The sequence below is a fragment of the Rhodnius prolixus genome, unplaced genomic scaffold (genome assembly GCF_049639745.1).
Source record: "Rhodnius prolixus isolate KJV_2025 unplaced genomic scaffold, Rpr scaffold_37, whole genome shotgun sequence".
Taxonomy (NCBI): Eukaryota; Metazoa; Arthropoda; class Insecta; order Hemiptera; family Reduviidae; genus Rhodnius; species Rhodnius prolixus.
In genome coordinates, this window is record NW_027411587.1 from 705197 (window position 1) to 723030 (window position 17834).

Below are 17834 nucleotides of genomic sequence, written 5' to 3' on the forward strand. Positions count from 1 at the left end.
AACGTTTTCTTTCGAAATATACATCAATTTTTAGATACCTTAGCTGGAAAAAATAGTTGGCGTTCTAGCCATTGCTATCCAAATAAATTATGCTGGATGCTGTAATGCTTACGAATCGGTTGTGTCGGCGGAAAACCTCTTTGCTATAGTGAGTAGAGAAGTTAGATGGTTTGGGGTTGCGGATGGCAGGGGAAACAACGAGTGCAAGTGTACTCACGTGCCGAGCATTTGTCTGGACAGTGGCTGGTCATAATACAAAAAGGGAAGAGGGTGCAGGTTTTAGTGAGAGAGGAAGACCAGCCAAAGAGGACGTTGCTCACAGCGGAAGTGGCACTAACACTAGGTACACGCCCCCACACGAACAACTAACAACTATCTCATATCTCTTACCACTTGATTATCAAAAGTGGGCAGCTGGAATTGCTTTCCACTCCTTTCTAGCCAACTGGTATTCCCTCCCATCGCCACCTCAGTCGTCCTCTCTCTCACACACAGTCGAGATACATTTTAATGTGGCTCTCGCTTTTGAGGTGATTACAAATTTATCGCAATAGCTCTCCAACTATTTTTGACCACTTTATCTTGCATACACTCTTGATGCTATTCAACTGTTACTACATTTCTTTCTCTTGCTGTGGCCATTTTCTAAATGTGGCGATTGTACAAATTTTTTATATTATTTGTTTTTATCAGAAATATCAATTTTAAAGCTTTCTGAGTCAGAAAAATTGCTCTGGCAATTCGTGATTAGCAGTACAATCATCTAACCGTATACTACAAATATACCTTATACTACAGGTCTCTTCAATACAATGATCAATTTATCCACCATTATTGAATTAAAAAAGGATAACAAAACAGCGTAATACGATGTTTAAGTATGCTAACTCGTTTGTAACGCGAAATGAAATGCATTTTATGATTCCACCAGTTCGTAAATATAGTTGCTGGGTGTTCCTTTAAAAATATAATTTGTATAATTTCTAATTTATTTTTAAAATATGTTAATCTTGATTGAACAATTCCAAGTAATAATGGTAATGGAACATCGTTCAATAAAAGGGTTGTATGTCTGAATCCAACAATGAGCTCCAATAGAACAACCATGGGGCAGATTCACCATTTGCTACCCAAATTTACGCATTACAAATGGCCATCGTAATAGTGTTATTTGTGAAATACTCCAGACAGTGTGGAATCAGATCGGAGCTGTCAAGGTCTTAAACAATTCACTACTTGGGGAAGCCCTTAACCTGGCCATTTATGGATACAATTTTCTTCATTAAAGAGATTTCAGGCTATCCGAATATGTGGCTGCCAAACGTAATATTCATGCCAACTTTTGGCGATTTCCTTCTTTGAATTTTTTGAAGCCAAACACACTCAAAAGAGAAACAGTACAGCGAGAGAGGGGAAGAAAGATCAATTTCTTAAAACTACTTGAGATAACTTAACAGTAGTAACTTAAAAAAAGAAGAAAGAAATGAATGCTACAAAGGTTGAGGACTTAATTAGTATAAATTATGTGGCCCTAATAAGACTGATTACTTTGTTTTATTATTAGCAATACTAACTATCTAGGGCATTCCTTCCGTTTTATTATTCAAATTTTTGTCAATAAAGTGCTACCATTTTTCTCCGTTTACCCTTCTAGCGGATATTAATATTTTTGTTGACGCTTCGAATTTTTTCATTATTGCATTCTTAGGCTAAATTTCTCCTTTATTTCTTTCCGTCTGAGCAAATTTATAAATTCTAAATCCAACAGTTTTTCTTCTTATACTCACTTTCTGTTTATTATTACTTTCTTTTACGTAACAGGAAGCCTGGCGATTAGGTGATTTTTTTCAAAATGAGTATTCCGTCACAGGAAATAGCTTTTTAACGATAACAGTCCACCGAAAGTACAACTTTACTGGGGCTACATTTTTTCTCAGTTTTATACGCACTTTTCGCTTATGCGTAGATATGTAACGTTATTTGATTTATTTTCCTAAGAATGTTCTATCAAGGGCACTTCTAGCGAGGTGTGGTCGCTCTGTAGTCACTCTGTAGAGTGCTATTTCAGTTTAACACGAATTGTATATGTTACGCAAATACCACATTTTGAATAGAATCTATCAATCAAGAATACTATTTTTTCTAAAGAGGGTTTACAGTATTTAGCAATATTTTCGAAAATGGGTCCAGCGACTTTCTTTAAACTTACGAACACACACATATACATGTTGGACACATTTTGAGAAACTTTTTTTTTAGGCAGCTTTATTTATTTGGGCTTTTTGGAATGAATTAAGGCTCTCGTCTAAATGGCCATTTTTAATATCGTAAGGTTCTAATACTTTATTTAATTATAAAATCTGTTTCCGAAATTCTAGGTAGGAAATATGAGCACACTGAATATACGTTTTTGAGGAAAGGTTTTTTAGAGTTGCCCATAATTTTTTTAAGCAGTTGCCGATAAGATTCATTGTTTAACTTGTGGTAGGCTGTCAATCTGTCTGAATTGAAATTTTTCTTCTCAACTTTCTTCAATTTTTCTTCAGCCAAATTATAATTTTTAAAGAAAATTTAATTGTATAGTAAGAGACGTTTTAGTTCACACCGATTTTTATGGATTATAATAAATGAATTGGGGAGTGAAGTTGATCAGCTTCTCGTGGTACCCCCTGCGTATTCTAAACGATCAACAGTGCACCAACCTGAATGGGTCAGACAATCAGACCGTCTCAGGAAGTAGGAATTTTAACCGCCTCCACAAAACACTGAAGGTGCTCTTAGGGCAAGTGTAGAGGCCTAAAGGAGGCACAATCCCTCCATTACACTAGGGGACTGTGGGGCCAATCCCCCACATCTCCGAAATAATACAGATTAAAAGAAACTTACTGAGGATAAGGATTTATGATTATAATTTTCATTTTAAAATTATATTATTATCTACAAAAAGCTAGTAAATAAAACTCTGTAAGTAATCAAAATACTAATGAAGCTTCGAACATCCAATATTTAAATGGCTGATTTGCTAAGTTCAAGAGACCAAAAAACAACAAGAATCAATTATATCAAATGGCAATAATTGTATAAACAAAATGTTGTTATTTTTGTAAACATTTATTTTTTGTTCTGCAGTTATTTTTATTTATTCATCTTTTCTAATGTCGTTTAGTTGTAAATGTTTTGTTGTATGGTAAAGTTATGAAAGTTTTCACCATATAACTCCCCAGTGTGTTCAGCCTAAAATATTATTTTACCGTACAAGTTGAAAATAACAGTTTTTTTTTTTAGAGAGGTATAGCTAACTCCGATGGGAAATTAAAAGAATAAAAATAAATAAACTCGTTTGAAGATATATATATCTTTTATACATTATATTTATATATATCGAGTTAATACATTTAACTCAGGTTGTGCTGGTGTGTATATTTTCGAGCTAAGTACTGTGTTATAGTGCCCTGGCTAGATTAGCTCTTATGTGACACTAAGCTATTGTATTTTGTGGCTCTATAAGTCTTCCTAAAATATTTAAATGTAGACAAACTATCAAGATATATTTATACACACTTTAATTCGATTCGATTGGTTTATTCAGCACTACTTTCTCTGCCAGAAGAAATATTTTAATCGTGCAGATTTGATTTTGGGGTTAACCAAGTCAACGTACGCCAACGCGGCTTAGGTACCTGTATGGCATCATCAATTTGGAGCACCCAACTAGTATTGCCTGTTTGATTAACTTATGAGTTTGGAGGGAGCTTTTGAGTAATACCTGTGCTCTTCTTGTATGCTGTTACAGAGAATACGTGCTCAATGCTTGTAGGACGGTTTCTTCTTGTTAACAAACCTCCTCAAGATAACATAGTGATAGTCTCTTGCGATGCAGTTTATTCTGAATGTGTGGTTCGTCAATGGAGCCTATGTTCATCCAGATAGCCTATGTGTGTAGTAAACTATAAAATAGAGTAAACTAGGGATAATTACTAATAACAAACTCTTTCGCCTCTGACAGCTACAACTATTTGTGAATTCCTTTCCAGGGAAGCACTAGGATGGCATTTAGCTGTTATGAATGGCTCAGGTTCTTTTCTAGTTTCCACGAGAACGCTTCCAGGCATGCAATCAATTAATTATTAATGTCAATAAATACTTATTAATTGTGGAGTACTATTAATCTCTTCTGGTGACTGATTCACTATTCTAAGGAAAGAAACATTATCGCCAATTTCAGTCATAAGTTTATTTGATTTAATACCGAGTTCTCGGCTTAACAGTACTTTAACAGTCAGGGCAGTTAACAGGTTACTGTAGAATTGTAGAACAAATAACAATTGTTAATTATGAAGGTTTATTTAATTGATTACAAAGATCATCATATTTCCTAAATTATTATTTGGAAGTATTGTAAGTGAAAAGGTTGATTACTAAACGAAATGAATTAAACGAAAAAATAAGTTTTAGTTTCCTCGATTATTGTGTCTTGAGGAAACATATTTATTCACCTGAACAGTATTTAATGGACTCATTTGCCTATGAAGGTAATTTTCTACATAAACTTTATCTGTTCAGAGCAGTTTTCTTTTAACCGTTATATGTATAACGTACATAAAGGCGATGTGTTAGTGGACCGTGTAAGAACACATTAAATGATTATTATTTATAACCATATAACCTGTAAGTACACGCTTTATGTTTACACGTATTGACAATGCTTTACTGTATTTTTGAGCTATGTACTCATGCAGTGTATACTTACAGAATGTCAAGTTCTGATTCTGAAGAGGAGTATATACCACTAAAGGATTATTCTACGTATAACCCGCGTATACAAGGTAATGTGGACACGTCATAATTTCTTTGGGCCTGGTCCTAGCGATTACACACAACGGCATTGGAAAATTAATACCAACTGTTATTAAAGAGGTATTAACCGGGGAAGTAAACAGGGAGCAATAAGGAAGAACTAGTAGTTATATAACATGTAAGAGAGAATGCAGAACAGGGCAAAGTTATTGATATAGGATAATTTACGTTTGAAGAACTAACAACTGACAACTATTGGGAAAAAAAGGGTCCTAATATCACTGGAATGCTGATGTTTTCGTAATTCATACTTAATATTAAGGTCAATGTTACATTGTACATGGTGGGGCGAACTATTTTGAAAAGTAAGAAGTAAAAACCATCGGAAAAAGTAGAAATTGTCACCTAATTTCACAAGAATGCTGCTGTTTTTGCATTTGTTAGTTAATATTAAGGCCAATGCTAGATTGTACATCTAGGGCCGATATATTTTTAAAAATAGAGAGCAAAAACGATTGGAAAATGTGGAAGTTGTCTCCTAATTTCTCAGGAATGTCGCTGTTTTTCCATTTGGTAGTTAATATTAAGGCCAATGCTAGATTGTACAAGTGGGGCAGATCTATTTTGAAAAGTAAAAAGCAAAAACGATTGGAAAATGTGGATGTTATCTCCTACTTTCTCTGGAACGTCGCTGTTTTTCCATTTGGTAGTTAATATTAAGGCCAATGCTAGATTGTACATCTAGGGCCGATCTATTTTGAAAAATAAGAAGCAAAAACGATTGGAACATGTGGAAGTTGTCTCCCAATTTCTCAGGAATGTCGCTGTTTTTCCATTTGGTAGTTAATATTAAGGCCAATGCTAGATTGTACATCTAGGGCCGATCTATTTTGAAAATTAAGAAGCAAAAACGATTGGAAAATGTGGATGTTGTCTCCTACTTTCTCTGGAACGTCGCTGTTTTTGCATTTGGTAGTTAATATTAAGGCCAATGCTAGATTGTACATCTAGGGCCGATCTATTTTGGAAAGTAAGAAGCAAAAACGATTGGAAAATGTGGATGTTGTCTCCTACTTTCTCTGGAACGTCGCTATTTTTGCATTTGGTAGTTAATATTAAGGCCAATGCTAGATTGTACATCTAGGGCCGATCTATTTTGGAAAGTAAGAAGCAAAAACGATTGGAAAATGTGGATGTTGTCTCCTATTTTCTCTGGAACGTCGCTATTTTTGCATTTGGTAGTTAATATTAAGGCCAATGCTAGATTGTACATCTAGGGCCGATCTATTTTGGAAAGTAAGAAGCAAAAACGATTGGAAAATGTGGATGTTGTCTCCTACATTCCCTGGAACGTCGCTGTTTTTGCATTTGGTAGTTAATATTAAGGCCAATGCTAGATTGTACATCTAGGGCCGATATATTTTTCAAAATAGAGAGCAAAAACGATTGGAAAATGTGGAAGTTGTCTCCTAATTTCTCAGGAATGTCGCTGTTTTTGCATTTGGTAGTTAATATTAAGGCCAGTGTTAGATTGTACATTTAGGGCCGATCTATTTTGAAAAATAAGAAGCAAAAACGATTGGAAAATGTGGATGTTGTCTCCTACATTCTCTGGAATGTCGCTGTTTTGCATTTGGTAGTTAATATTAAGGCCAGTGTTAGATTGCACATCTAGGGCCGATCTATTTTGAAAAATAAAAGCAAAAACGATTGGAAAATGTGGATGTTGTCTCCTACTTTCTCTGGAACGTCGCTGTTTTTGCATTTGGTAGTTAATATTAAGGCCAATGCTAGATTGTACATCTAGGGCCGATCTATTTTGGAAAGTAAGAAGCAAAAACGATTGGAAAATGTGGATGTTGTCTCCTATTTTCTCTGGAACGTCGCTATTTTTGCATTTGGTAGTTAATATTAAGGCCAATGCTAGATTGTACATCTAGGGCCGATCTATTTTGGAAAGTAAGAAGCAAAAACGATTGGAAAATGTGGATGTTGTCTCCTACTTTCTCTGGAACGTCGCTGTTTTTTCATTTGGTAGTTAATATTAAGGCCAGTGTTAGATTGTACATTTAGGGCCGATCTATTTTGAAAAATAAGAAGCAAAAACGATTGGAAAATGTGGATGTTGTCTCCTACATTCTCTGGAATGTCGCTGTTTTGCATTTGGTAGTTAATATTAAGGCCAGTGTTAGATTGCACATCTAGGGCCGATCTATTTTGAAAAATAAAAGCAAAAACGATTGGAAAATGTGGATGTTGTCTCCTACTTTCTCTGGAACGTCGCTATTTTTGCATTTGGTAGTTAATATTAAGGCCAATGCTAGATTGTACATCTAGGGCCGATCTATTTTGGAAAGTAAGAAGCAAAAACGATTGGAAAATGTGGATGTTGTCTCCTACATTCCCTGGAACGTCGCTGTTTTTGCATTTGGTAGTTAATATTAAGGCCAATGCTAGATTGTACATCTAGGGCCGATATATTTTTAAAAATAGAGAGCAAAAACGATTGGAAAATGTGGAAGTTGTCTCCTAATTTCTCAGGAATGTCGCTGTTTTTGCATTTGGTAGTTAATATTAAGGCCAATGCTAGATTGTACATCTAGGGCCGATCTATTTTAAAAAATAAGAAGCAAAAACGATTGGAAAATGTGGATGTTGTCTCCTACTTTCTCTGGAACGTCGCTGTTTTTGCATTTGGTAGTTAATATTAAGGCCAATGCTAGATTGTACATCTAGGGCCGATCTATTTTGGAAAGTAAGAAGCAAAAACGATTGGAAAATGTAGATGTTGTCTCCTACTTTCTCTGGAACGTCGCTGTTTTTGCATTTGGTAGTTAATATTAAGGCCAATGCTACTTTGTACTTTTTGGGTGGATCTATTTGGAAAAACATGAAGTAGAAACCATTGGAAATAGAAGAAATGGTGCCTAATTTACTGACCTGTTTGAAGAAGGAGGTTCGGATTTTCGTAATAACACAAATAAGTATTTCCGGATGATAAAACTAATGAAATTCTTAAGAGTTTCGGTTGGGTGGAATGTTTTGGAGCCTTCAGTGTTTTCCTGTCTTTTGAAAAATTAAATGATTTGTAATCGTTTTTTTTAAGTTGTAAGTAGATATAATTTGTGATACTATCATGACGATAAATGTATTTTGGTTTTGTGGTTTGATGGCAATGCATTAAACCCAATTGTCGTAGGGTCTGCCTTTTTAAAAAGTCTTCTTGTGAATCACTACTTTTATGTTTACTAGGCTACCTCTGTCCCAAAATTTGGTTTGTGATGATTTTATTTTGAATTATTTTTATTAAGTTCACTTTATTAAGGTGAAACCTAGATGTGAATAGGAGACACATCCCCCTGAGTATTTGTAATTGAGTGTGTAAATGGCTGCATCACTCAACAATTATTAATTGTTAACATTAAAAATGAATCATGTTCCCAAGAAGATTCATTTAGAAGAATTCTGCGTGAGGTATAACAACTATAAATTTCTGTTTCCAAAAAATACAATTAAATTAAACGTTGAAATTAAATTGGTTACTTAGAAGAAAAAACATTTTTTCTCTTTCTGCAAAGAGAGAGTGGATTAGCCACTATGCCTGGATCTTTCCGTTTCTATGGTGATCCAAGCGTAACAATAACAAAGGACCCTTAATGCTTAGACTCTCAACATTCACCCAAAATACGCATGGCGTGTCGAGATAGTTGGAGTGTGCAACTATTTGGATTTTGTGAACCTTCCGGTAAACTCTAGCATCCAGCGACCTATGTCTAAGGTTCGATGGCCCAGAGGTACTGAGTCCAGAAGGGGCTTTGTCGGATTAAGTAGCCTTTTCTTACTTACGCAGACTGGAAGAGGGTTGCCAGCCAGTTAACAGTAGGTGGACGATATACCCAAATTTGGTGACAAACGGGTGTTGTATTGGAATCAACTCTTTCGCCAAGCTCTTTAAATGCAAATATTTAATGCCTTGTAGTTCAGAATATACTTTTTACTTTATTTTCAAATTTACTGAGTGTGCTGACTTGAAACTTGAATTGAAACTGGCGGAACTGATTGGTCAAGACTGAAAGTGACCAATAACCCCCGCCGCAAGCTAAATGTGAATCTACTTTTATCAATTGAACCGCTAAGAAATTGTAAAATTGAAATCTGATTATTTGCATTCTTTCAATCGATAGTTCTTGAATTTTCTTCTGGCTTATTCGAGGTCAGCATTCTGTTGGAAGAATATTTTTATTTTGAATATTTTAATAGTGCAAAAATGTTGCAAACACTTTCCAGCTGTTTACATTGGGATGGTAATCAATTGTTTGGTGCCTAAGGATGATCGTAGTTCATTAAAACGCAACTTTTTTTTTTTAAGTAACAGTCTGCGCTTTGAACTCCCAGTAGATTTCAAGTAGTTTCGACAGTTTTTTAAGTCGAAGAATCTGTCTATACGCTCCTTTTTTTGTCATACATTTTATTCAGAAAGTGTTAGTTAATGGTGGATTAGAACCTACATAGTTCTGATGATAGTTGACGATTGCTATCATCTAGTTCAACTTCAGTCCGAGGATTTACATCTACCATTGAAGTCTTCCTAAACCTATTTCACTTTGCAAGCAAGTATTCCCACTCTTGATAATTAATTCAGTACCTCTGCACTTTCAACTTTAAAAATTTTCTTGGTCGCATCTTCTACAGATCGCCTCTTTCTCTAATGAGTAGTATTTTATCACTAAATTGCCATTTTCCACAGTCATATTGAGTATAGAAAATAAAACAAATTGAGCAATAAATAAAAATTTAAAAGATGTTAAAAAGAACATTTATCAAAGATATTAATAAGATACTATTTCCCACAACTAAATTTTAAAAGCAATATAATAATATTGAGTAAGATAATATAATTTACCCATTATTAATGTTAGCAATAATCACATTAAAATTTTCAAATAAGGGACATTAATGAGAGCCCTAGAATCCAATATACTTTGAATTTAGTTCAATTGAAGGGAGGCCAGCATATAGGATGTTCTTGTGTAGAATGTAGCCGAAAGGGTTGATGGCTTTAATGGCCGCCCGGCCTGAACGTGCTGGCCGCCTCTCGCCCTGCTAAAAGCCATACTTTCTCAACTACTAAATTCACTGCCACTCTCCACTCTCCCCTCTGTCTAACAATAACAAAAAAAAAAGCAATTACATTTTTTGTTGTCCTTCCGCTTTCCTCTTTTATTTTCTAGTAATTAAATTTATAGTTCCATGCTAATCTCATTTCCAAGCATTTTTACATCAGTTTTAATTGTGTTCTTTTGAAACGCTAATTGATTTTAACACTTCTGTAATTAAATCATTAATGCTGTTGATCTAAAAACTAAATGTTACAATCTGCTTTATGATTTAATATTACTTTTATAACTGTAGTTATAATGAAAGCTTGTCATTTGAGTTTTCTCTTGCAATTTCGGCCCCTTTCAGTGTTTTCTCAGACAAAACTGACTAAATACAGCTAGGGGAAAAGTAGAGGCTCCTTTGTGCAGAAAATCTAAAGGCCAAAATCTTATTACAAGCACCAAACTTATTTGTTTTTCTTGATTAGTTTTGAACAAAAGTATTTGATTTCTTCTTAACTGTGTTAATAACTAAGCCAGAGGTGGAATGTACGAGTATACATAGGGTAGCCAGAATTTGAAGTTAAGATTGCATAAGTAATGGAAAAATAAGGAATTCTCCTCTAGTTTGATTGGAAGAATTGTGATTTGTTCTTCATAGTTTTAATAAGTGGACTGTACACAAGTGTAGCCGAAATTTGGAATTACCATTGCAACATTAATGGTAAAATTCGTAAATCTCCTATAGTTTTGAACAAATGAATTCTGATTCGATGTATTAATAACTAAGTCTAAAGAGGATTGTGCAGACAGGGTAGCCCGAATTTCGAATTACCATTTCTTATTTTTCCTTTAATTTTTCAATCCTATCTCAAAATTTAGGCAACCCTGTGTATACATTTCACCTCTGGCTTAGTTATTAATTCACTGAAGCCAAAATTTCAATTTTCCCAGTGGAACTAGACGAGAATTTCTTTATTTTGCAATTATAACTTCAATTTTGGGTTACCCTGTGTGTTCAATCCACGTTTAGCTTAGTTATCTATATAATAAAGGAGAAATCTCAATTCTTCCAGTTAAACCATATGAGGAGTCCTTATTTTTCCATAAATTTTGCAATCGAAACTTAAAATTAAGGCTACCCTATGTATACATTCCACCTCTGATTTAGTTATTTATTCACTGAAGCCGAAATCTCTATCATTCTACTGAAACTAGACGAGAATCCCTTATTTTCCATTAGTTTTGCAATTGTAACTCAAAATTCGGACTAAAAAAGTAGTAAAGTAAAGTAATCGCCTATTTTTTCAGGCGGGGCCTTAACGTCCAACTACCAATTAGGTGTCGTGGACGGAAAATTCGGACTAATCTATGTATATATTCCACCTCTGGCTTAATTATTAACACATTGAAGCAGAAATCTCAAACTTTCTAGTCAAACTAGATGGTAATTCCATAATTTTCCTTATATTTTGCAATAGTAACTTCAAATCCGGAGTATCCTGATTGAACAATCCAATTCACGCATGAGTTTCGAATTAACATTACAAATAATTGAATAAATAAGTACTTCTTGTCTAGTTTTGAATAAAAGTATTTGATTTTTGAGTACATAAGCAGACAAGGCAGAGGATACTCCAATTTAACAAAAGCTAAATCTACTTCAACCTATAAATAATCTCTTTTTTAAGTAATAATAATTATAAAGTGAGCTACAGCCGGGTGTTACACTTAACCCCCAATAGTTGCCCTACGTGGTTGGGTGTAACATCATTATTGTTCTAGAATAGGTTGTCCAGAAGGACCCCTTATGATTCCTGGAGGAAGTAACAATGACTTCTTTCCCTGGGCTCCTTTGTCAATCTCAAATTTCACGTCATTCAAGTTTTGTCAACATCGTCCACTCCAATGTATTTTCTATTTCTTGGCATTTTTACCCTCTCATTTTCGACAATTACTCTATTTAAACTGTGGATGAAGGTATCAAAATGAGGGAATTTGTGTGAAAAACAAAAATGTATCAAATTGTAAATCTACATTATGAGTAATGGTCTACCATATTCAAGAAAAACATTGGAGCCATTATATGGAAATGGGCGTCTCCTACTGAGAAGTACTCAATACATTAAAGCTAACTATCGTTCTAAAAAAAAAAAGAAAACATTTTAAGGTTCATTGTATTTCCTCATGGATAAGGATTTCATAGGAAAAACGTTCTGGTAGCGGTGACGATGGAGTTTCCCCCGAATTTTACATTTCAGAGAATTAAATCTTTATTAACTTTTCTTTCTTATTCTAATCGTTCTTCGACTTTTTTTCTACTGAATTATTAAATTATATGCGGGTTGGATAGAATATACAAGCCCAGGGAGGGAGGAAGAAATAATACCAAACAGACAGTAAGGTGGAGAAAATTAATTTTAAAGGATAATACTACCATTCCACTTGAGAAGAGCCTGCTAATGCTCGTTCATTTCTCATATTGCTTTCTTTACGTAGCACAAAGAAAACGTTATTAATTCATATTTATATTTCGGATTCCTTATTTGAATATAGCTAATTATTATGCTTCGTGAAATTCCTTATTGCAGTGAATTTATATTAATAAGCATTTTTAGTTTTTAAACTTTGTTCGGTTAGATACAAAGCTTTTAAAAACTCAAACCTTTTTGTGCTTAACATTTCGACACGTCGTGACAAAGAGGTGCGCTTCTTAACATTCATATTTTTTTAAATATTTTATTCAGAAAGTGCAGCGAATGACATTGAAGTTACGAAATAGTACGGAAAAGTTGTTTTGCCTATTTATTACCAGAATTTGTTTCTTTTAAGAAGAATAGTGCTTTTAAGAGAATAGTTTCGAGTTCTTTCGCAGATGAAGTGTAAAAAGCTGGCTGAGTTAATGTATTTTGTTCTGATTCAAAATTTTAATAATGTTATTGTTTATTCAAATAAATTAAATTCATTTTTTATCATCCAATTATTTTATTTTTTGTTCACAAAACATTTCGGTCAAAAACTTTATTCGCCACGCATACTCATTAGTCAGAATTTAATCTTCACTCTAAAATATTACAGTTTATGATGAATTAAGAAACAAACACTAAAATAATAATAATGTTGGTAAGCACAGAAAACTGAGTGAAACAGATGGACACATTCTTTTAATTTTCCTATTTAATAATTTATACTTACAAGAAAGCGAAGTTAGATTCCAGTAGTACTATATTTTAACAAATTGGAGTAAAAGGTCTCTTAGAATTTCACAACTATTTTTTCCGTCTTTTGCCCTTTGCTCTTTGAGCTTTCATTTTGTGTCGCAACTGTCAAACCTTGATTTGTCAAACAAAAGAAAGTGTATTCGCAATTTCTCATTTCTTCCTTTGCCGGCGATGCTGAGATGTTTCTTCTTTAATTACTTCCCATTGTTTTCCTTAATCCTATGCCTGTCGCTATTTCCGCTTGAAGAATTATAATTCCTTATTTCCTAATTTAAACTTTTCACCATTTTACCATTTGTTGTATATATATATTTTATTTATTTTTTTTTTTAAAGATTTAATCAACTCACTTCAACATCTGAGGTTATTGTAAGAAGCTCCTAGGAGGAGGAAATCTAAGGGGCCAACAGCTGGATTCGAACCCGGGATCACCGCGTGAGAATCCAGTACGCTAATCGCATAGCTAATCCCTTCCCTGTATCTATCATTGTCAGTGTAAAGTTAATTATAAGGTTTTGGATTTGGATAAGGTTTTGGGTTTAAGATTATAAGGTTCCTTAGTTTTAGGATTAAATTTGTAAAGGAACGCTTAGTTTAAGGATGACGGATATTTATCGACGGCCTCAGTTCTCAGCTCCTCCTCATTGGCCCCAACTTATCAAAGCTCAATAGTCCAAATCTAGAAACTATTTCTCTCACTCTTTTTGCTATTCTCACAAGAAGACAGCTAAAGAAATTTGGGTATGGAAGTTCAATTTCCTGGGTTTAGTAAACCCTTAGGTTCACATCTCATTACGCCGTACACACTTATGAAAGGCATTTGTCGCAGAGTATATTTAAATAATAATAATAATAAGCTTAATTCAGAGTAATGTATGTAGTGAATCTACAGAAATGAAATACCCTGATTTGCTTTGTTTGTAGTAGTAATTTCACCTTCAAATTGCTAGAACTCTATCACTCACATTCATTAACATGATTTGTTTTTCCAAAATGCTGTAATCTTAAGAACAGTATTCAAGAAACTGATTTTTTTTTTTTTTAGAAGTTCTTTGAAATTTAAGAAACATAAAACGGAATATGAGCAAGGAAAGATGAAAAAATTCTTATTACATGTGAGTTTGTTCATGTATAGATGTTTGTATATATGTATGTCCTTTTGCTATGAAATACACAGGAATATATATTCTCATGTTGACATTGCAGCGCCATCTAAGTAAGATATATTGGTTCTAAAGTTTTGTATGTTTCTTCTGCTTTAGCCCTTCCACTCTTACATTTAAGACCACCATTACAGACTCTAGGTTTTCTTTGTTATTGTTTTCTCTGTAATAACTTGTATGATTTACTATTTTTATTTCCATAGTTAAAGAATAAAGTAAAATACATCCTCACGTTCATGTAACACAAACGAATGGATCTAGATTTAGCTTTCAATTGTTTAAACCTGAGAACAGTTTCAATTTATACTATAGTTAAACTACTAAGTCCTTTAGTGACAGTCAGAAGATGATAAAATGCAGAAATAAGTTATTACTAAGTTAAACGTCACTTAGCTGTATCATCCCCCTTAACATTTTATCTGAAAAGACAAACATATTGTCGGAAAGTGTTCTGAGATTGGTCAACTATCACTTTTATTTGATGCCCCTCCAAACCACTCAAAATTCAAAAGCAGAATTCATGCAATAAATATTCGTCTAGCCTAAATTTACTGTGGAATTTCTGTAAGTTAAACATGAACCTTTAATAACAATAATAACGGAAGCGATGAGAATGGCACCGACAGCGTTGGAGGAGCTTGTAGCTTTAGCATTTCTCCAGCTGTCTGTTACAGAGGCCTTGAAGTACTTTGTCAGGATGTGGTTTAAAAGAGGATGGAAAGTTTTTAGAGGAACTTGGGTGAAAAATTGGAGTGAGATTTGCATACCAACACAATGAAGAGGTGGCAAGAAAGTATAGGCCCTATACTATCCTTTGGAGGATGATACTCTCAAGGAGGTAATAATGGAGGGTTAAAGGCTTTTTCAGTTTCTTCGAAATTAGTATTCGAAATAAAAACATTTACGCTAGAATTTTTGTTCTTATCTGTTTCAGGTGCCAATCAGACTAACCATTAGATAAGCAAATGTTATATTTAATTAAGTGCAGAAATTTATCAAAGAAGGTGCGCTCAAATTAATTGCAGTGCATTTGCTCGTGAAATATGTTACACTGTAGGGCAACCTAATGGATTAGACCGGCTGGATTGTTAATAAAATAACTAATGACAAAAAGTATGAAAATGTGTACATCCATATTTGCCATGCGCTCATCTAAATAGAACACTACAGAGGCGTTACATTCTTCATTACTGCAGAGAGAAAACTAAGTCTGACACTTTTAATTTAATTCAAACTGTACATTATTTCAAGCAATAACTAAAATTGTGCACATATTTACAGGTCTGGAAGCCGTACTTACAACTGATGGAATTTGGACTGAATGTGACTATATTGTAGACTGGATGGCAACAACACATGCTATATGCTCATTCAAATGACTCAGTTTGTTGAATTTAGAGGTAAACCCTGTGGTAACGTAATCCATATTGTGAAGTGAAAATCAGCAGAATATTTTGAACAAGTTTGAGTAGTTTTTTAATATTGGCGGTTCGAATATTATTTAGACAATGGGCTACTCAAGGGATTCCGAAATGCCTATGCGGTGTTGATTTCTGCGGTAACCCCAGCCAGTGGTCAGATAATAGCGTGGACTTTTCTTGGCAGATCTGAAGGTATTTTACTGTTCAACTAACTTACCCACCACTTTCATCCTGCAGATTTTTTTTAGGCTTCTGTTAACTTTGTCTTGATAAAGCGAAACTGACAGATAAATTAGTTTGAAATTTAGGCCTGTAAGGCTTTGCCAGTTTATCTACTTTTTCGGAGGGTAATCTTGCATACCTTAGAATGTGACACGCGGTAAAGAAAGGCCGTGGTTCTTTCTTTTTACATTTTGCTGGGTTGCTTGATCACAGTGCCCAATTCGTGGGCTTAAAGCTTCCGACTATTCTTTAGTAATTCTTTTTCAGTCTGCATTACAGTTAATTCACCATCAAAGTTGCTGGCGCAATCAGTTATTTCACAAAAAAAGTTATTTATTATTATTATTATTATTTCAAGAGCAGTTTACTTTTCAATCGTTAGGCGGCCAACCTTGGATATATTCAAATCAACTCACTTTTTTAGAAATTTCTATCTACATTAAATTATTTAAGTAGAAGATTTGATTATATCAATTTAATATCATGTCATACCTATAATTTACAATGATCTTATATGAACTACATTTATTTGGGATGAGATTTGAATTTTAAAAATAAATACAACTTTTCTTATGTAAATAATTTAATAAAGAAAGAAATTACTAAAAAGTGTGATATAGGGTGAACACGAAGTAGAGGTCGAAATTTCGGGAGGTGATTCAGCAGCTCAAATGCAACAAAAAATATTCTATTCACCTTGCCCAGATTCTCAATAGTGTCCAAGATATTTGCAGTTTTAACTTTTCCGTCGATATTCACGTTTTCCACCATAAAAACGGCCGTAACTTTTCTATCCTTTATCCTGCAACAAATCTGTTTATTCCAAACGAAAGAGCATTAAATTTTCTATAAATCTGCTTAACCCAGAGCCTCAAAACTTTTCTTATAAACCATGAAATTTTTACTTTAATGTCTAAAAAATTCGTTCATGATGATTTTCGTTAAAATTTTCAACTGTATTTTTTCAATGATTAAAGAATCAAGGAGTCACCCAATAAATAGTGCATTTATTGTGCTTCAATGTGAATATTATTTGTTACATTTTGTTTGCTGAATCACCTCCAAAGTTTCGGACTCTCCTCCGTCTACACCCTGTATAGTTTCAATTGGCTAACGGCTGAAACGTACCTTTCAGAGCTATAAGTGAAAATGAATACCCAAAATAAAAATTCTTTTTAAATGTTATTTTCACTATTTACTTGTTCATAACAGTATTTAATAAATATATACATTAAAAGCCAAATATATAAATATACAAAGAATTTTATATTATGTAAATTTGTATACCTGTTAGATAAGGATGAAACGTTTTGGGTTAAGGCCATATAAGGTGGACCTGCGTGTCCTTACCAAATAAAGGGACAATACAAACACCAAGTTAAGCAAATTTTCTCTTGTTAGGTTAGGACAAACAACCCGGCTAGTCAGCGCTACCTTTATAGTGCGGCCCAACTTTCCTATTGTTAGTCTACACAACGCCGATGTAAAACAAGCTTTGATGATTAACCCAGTGTACACTTATTAAGCTTTAACATAACGACGTTTTCCACTTCTTTGATAAGACATAGTCTGAATAGTCATTGCTAATCTACACTTCGATAATGAAACAATGTACACATAATTAATACTTAAATACCATTTTCAAGAGCTTAACTTGTAAAATTTATTCTAACTTCATATTATTATTAAATATAACTTCTTTCACTAAAATAGAGTAAACGAATGAAATTGTGTAATTAAAGCAGAGTTCCGCAACTAAGGGGCACGTTTTAGTGGAAAGAGTGCCATGATATTTAGAAATAGATAATTTAACTTAAGAAATGTTCTATTTCCAAGGCACGAAAATGGAAAATTTTCATTTCTCTCCTATTTTCAAGTTGACCATTGACCTGCCCTCTCAGTTACATATTC

General features: G+C 33.8%; 1 protein-coding gene and 1 long non-coding RNA gene across 5 annotated transcripts in view; one reads left to right on the forward strand and one right to left on the reverse strand.

The window, feature by feature from the left end:
• LOC141448466 (lachesin-like) overlaps positions 1–17834 on the reverse strand; it is a 187170-nt gene that overhangs the window by 164499 nt on the left and 4837 nt on the right. The gene's annotated exons all lie outside the window — the stretch shown is intronic.
• The window catches only part of LOC141448468 (uncharacterized), a 101810-nt gene continuing 99649 nt past the window's right edge, over positions 15674–17834 (forward strand). For both annotated transcript variants that reach the window (XR_012455067.1, XR_012455068.1), the window contains exon 1: positions 15674–15893. This is a non-coding gene — a long non-coding RNA (uncharacterized lncRNA). The remainder of the gene's footprint in view (positions 15894–17834) is intronic.